This window comes from Arachis ipaensis, chromosome B8 (genome assembly GCF_059453495.1).
Source record: "Arachis ipaensis isolate K30076 ecotype BB chromosome B8, ASM5945349v1, whole genome shotgun sequence".
Classification (NCBI taxonomy): Eukaryota; Viridiplantae; Streptophyta; class Magnoliopsida; order Fabales; family Fabaceae; genus Arachis; species Arachis ipaensis.
The window spans coordinates 121,173,694-121,178,525 of NC_142443.1; the positions used below are offsets into that span (position 1 = coordinate 121,173,694).

A 4,832-nucleotide genomic window follows, 5' to 3' on the forward strand; every position below is an offset into this window, starting at 1 on the left:
TGTTGATCTTCTTCTTGCTCTTTCTGTCGTGATTTTGTACTTCGTTCTGTTCTTCCTCTTCCTTCACTTCTTTCACAATAATATCTTCTTCTTGTTCTCTGTTTCTGTCTCTATTTCTTCTTCTTCTTCTTTCTGATTCTGTATCTTATTTTTTGTTTCCGATTCTTGTCTTGGTTTTTTTTTATCTTCTTCTCTTTTCTGGTTTTTCATCTTCTTATCTTTCTTATTGATTTTTTTTGCAGTTAATCTAATACCAATATTTCTAATAGCCAATTACCGCTTGTTCCTGTTACAATTCTTGGAAGACTGTTCTTCTCTTTATCGGTCACATAACCAGGTATTACTTTGCATCTTTCCTTATTGCTTCTTATTTTTTTTTTTTTCTATTCAAAAGAATTTCGTTCTGCTTTATTTTCATTTTTTTTGTTTTTAATTTTTTTATGATTTTTCAATCTGAAAATCATATAAAAATAAGAGCTACATTCTTTTTATGATTTTTTTGTCTCTTATTATTAGTTTGAACTAAAAATTAATATAATTAGTGAGTTTTGTTGCTGTTGCTCTTATGGCTGCTGTGTTTATTGTTGCTGATAATTTTTAGAATGTGTTAATTATATAAGTTATTTTTTTATGTGTTGTTTAGTGTAGAATGTTGATGCAGATGGAGATTGATTTGTTATTGCATTGAGTTGTTATTAGTGCAGTTTCTTAATGCAGATTTTGACTTTATGTTTGTGCAGAATTCAGGATTTTGTATCCTTTTTGCATTGAGTTTATAGTGTAGAATGTTGATGCAGATGGAGATTGATTTGTTATTGCATTGAGTTGTTATTAGTGCAGTTTTTTAATGCAGATTTTTATTAGTGCAGATTGATTTGTTATTGAGTTTTTATTAGAGAGATTGCTTTGTTAGTGCAGATTGAGTTTTTATTAGTTGCTTTTTTGTCCCACTAAAGAGAATACTAATCCATGCTTCCAAAGCAAGGCAAGGATACTTTCTTCTTTCACATTTTGACTAAATTAAACAAGAAAGTTAAAAAAAAAGTGTGAATACCTATATCACAATTATCCTGAAGGAAAAATTGAGACGCACTTGCCAAATACCTATATCATAAGGAGTATGTTTATTTCTTCCATTATAAATTTGAACCAAGAAGAAATGATTTGTGTTGTCCATAACATAAAATTTGATGAAACAAACCTTCTTTAATTTGCAGCATTGCTCAACATAGGAAAAAAAAAGAATGCATTATAAATGTAATAATGAAAAGAACAAAATAAGTGTCTTAAGCAACTATCTCATGAAGGATGAGGAATATGAATAAATATTAAATAATGGTACAAAATTTCGACTGTGGTTTGTCATATCTGTATTGCTATTCTGTTTTTTTTTTTTTCTGAAAGGCTGGCTTATTCAAAGCAATACTCCTAGCTGTAGCATCTTCAATATCAAGCACAGTTTTGACTAAGCAATAGCAATAGCAATTCAAATAGGAAGTTTGTAAACTACAAATCCTTTAAATTTCAATACATTCAAAATCTTAACAGCAATGATAGTTCAGCTTACAAATTAACCTTACAATACCCTACAGCACCATTGTGCATTTGTTCTTCAATGAATAACCGTATCATTAAAAACCAAAAAGGACTATTGTGAATTCAAATTGACAAGACTTAAATAGCTACATCGGAGAATCGCCACAGAAAGCATGATCACAGGTATTAAGTGCTAGAAATAAGGAACAATCCCAATGATCAAGGTGGTTGCGGCAATGGCGGCACAAGTAGGAACACTGAGACCTCCAGGACCAACAATGTCTTTGATTTCGGAATGTTCCAGATTATGCTTGTGTTTCATCTGCCACACAGAAACATATGAAATAGACATATGCATTAGAATTAGAATTAGAATTAAGAAGAAAAAAATGAGATACAGAAAGACTCACAGCTTTTTCAATTGATTCAAGCCTTTGTTCAACCTTTTCATCATGGAAATGGCGCAATGAATACCCTGAAACAAGAAATTAACCAATCTTACAATCATTGAACCCAATCAAATAATCAAATCAGATGATATGAATGGAAAGCACTGAGAAATGAAGAGACCGATCCAAGCAGTGGCAACGGAGGCAATGGAAGTCCCAACCGTAAAGACCATGCGGTGCCTCTCGAACGCATCCTGAAAGAAACAAGAAACACAAAACGACAATTGAAGAAGCAAAAACGACAATCAAAATGAATATAGAGAGAGAGAGAGTGAAAAATTGACATTGGTGAGGAACAAGGTGTTGTTAACGAAAAACGAGTTGGAAGCGGCGCAAGAAACAGGCAACGTCGTGGAGAAGAGGAAGAGTTAGGGTGGCAGCCAAGGAGTGCAACACAGAGACAGAGACAGTGAAAGGTGGGTATAAAAATTAAAATTAGATGGGCCTATTTTAGTAATTTTACATTATATTTTAGTCTTGTTTATATGTATCCAAACAGAATACTAGACATTACATCAGTGTCTTGTCCATTGTATCCAAACACAATACATAAAGAGTAATTTTTAGTGTCTCTGTCTCAGTGTCATGTCTTGTCCTGTTTACAAAAACAAACGCAGCCTAAGGGATGCTGTGGAGGCACGAAAAGCTCAGTAAGAATGTGATTATACCTGTTTATCCACTACATCACCTAAATGAATGATTATGGCTGTGGCCCAATCAAAATTCTTAGGACTAGTCAGGACTTTTTCGTATGTCTTGTCTAGATTCCATTCCTGATGAGGAACTTCCTGAACAAAACCAAACTGTCGCCTAAACCTATCGGTTGCATGCCACTCAATGCATTCAAATGATACCAATGACACCGTAGTGCTCCACACAACCGATTGCATGTAGATGTCTGCAAGAATTATGTCTGGATCAATGCGATCAATACCATAAGCAACCCACACAAACTGCACATAATAAAAGAAACAAATGATTACAAGCCAAATAATAATAAGACTAAACCCGAAACAAATACTTCTTTAATGAAAATACACCTGGCCTTCCTGAAGATCATCCAATGACTCCCTAAAGTGAGCAAGACTAAGATATCTATAGCGTCGGTCTCCACGCTCCCAATTACGCCACCTAATATGATTTATTTCATTAACACAACTGGATTCTAAATATGAAGATATGATGTAAGTCGATAATGTTACCTGTTTGCAAGCGGAAAGCTGCGGGGTTCCCTAGGAACCGGCACAAGATATGGTAGACAGATCCAAGCCTAAGTTAGCAGAAGTGTTAGTGGACCATCGATTTTCTTACAGTCAAAACGAGATGCCCTGCATAACACCCTGTACAGGTGTGCTAGGCATGCCGATCTCCAACTATACTGTCCAACACTGCCAAAATCATGAAGCAAAGGCAGAAACTTCCAGTGCACAGATGCCCCAGACTTGTCTCCAAATAAGATCGTACCAAATAACAACATAATTTAGCACTTCACCTACCTCTGAATACTATTTTCATCAATCAACTGTAAATGTTCTTTTAAATCCCGAAGCCACGTCAATTTTATACAGCTTCCTCTACAGTCTGACTTTGTCGGTATAACCCCAAATTGGTGCAAACACTCAGCCTCTAAGGCTTCAAAACTACTTATATTCATTCCTGTCACTGGAAGACCGTTCGTTAGAAGACTAAGAATAATAGTCACATCTTCCAGTGTCACAGCACACTCACCAACCGGAAGGTGAAATGTGTGTGTGTCTAGGTGCCACATTTCGACTAGAGCATTTACCAGTGCTTTCTGACATTGAACTATTCCAATTTGATAAACATGATAAAAATCAGTAAACCGTAAATGCTCCTCCACACTATGATTGTATCGATCCGGAAGCAGTAGGTGGTTACATGTCAAATTCCGTTAACTCTACAAAAATATAGCAAACTATTAGTCAAATCATTAATAATTACTAATTTGTTACTAAAAGTTAATAATTTTCTAATAATAGTAACTATTTTGTTAAACTAATGCTAAACTTACTATTAATTAGCTAATTTAGTAACTACCATGTATGCATAAATACAACTAACCTACCAATTAATTAACTATCATTATTAGAAATTTCCACAATTAACTACACAAAACATATTAATTAAATACCTAACAACTATAATTAATTATTGAAAATACCAAAAAATAAATAATTTTACTAAATCCATTTTACTAAACTCCAGAATAATAATAATAATTTAACTTTTAGATTTAATTAATAATCCTAGAAATTATTTCAAAAGCCTTTAATTTTTAAAAATTATGATATTATTATACATATTAAATGTTTTAGACATACTGTTTCCTAAAGTGAGCATTGAATTGTTTCTTACATAATTATTTATTTATTTAGTCATACATAATTTACCGGATAATAATTCCTATATCACTAATAATAAATACTAACTTATTATTAATAATAACAAATAAATAAATCTAATTCTTATTTAACTAATAATATTCCACTTTATTAAAACCTCAACTACAATAATATATTTATGTCAATTAAATATCTAACAATAAATAAATAATTATTACTGGAGCAAAAATATATTATATTTTACAAAACCTAATTATTAATCATAATTCCCAAAATTATTACAAAAAATTATACAACAATCAACATAACTTTAAAGTTAATTAATTATAATTTCTAAAATTATTACAAAAAATTTTAAACATATATTTTTTACTAATCTATCACATTAGTCTAATTCAAACATTATCATTGATTAAAATATTCACTAACTACAATAATAATAATTTTAAACATATATTCACTAACTATAATTTCTAGCTATTAT

General features: G+C 31.7%; 1 long non-coding RNA gene across 1 annotated transcript; it reads right to left on the minus strand.

Moving 5' to 3' along the window:
- Positions 1-1,513: 1,513 nt before the first annotated feature.
- LOC107612731 (uncharacterized) lies at positions 1,514-2,317 on the minus strand. Its single transcript, XR_001613844.3, has 3 exons — positions 2,107-2,317; positions 1,947-2,011; positions 1,514-1,858 (listed from the first exon to the last, which is right to left on the minus strand). It is a non-coding gene; the product is annotated as an uncharacterized LOC107612731 (long non-coding RNA).
- Positions 2,318-4,832: the final 2,515 nt, after the last annotated feature.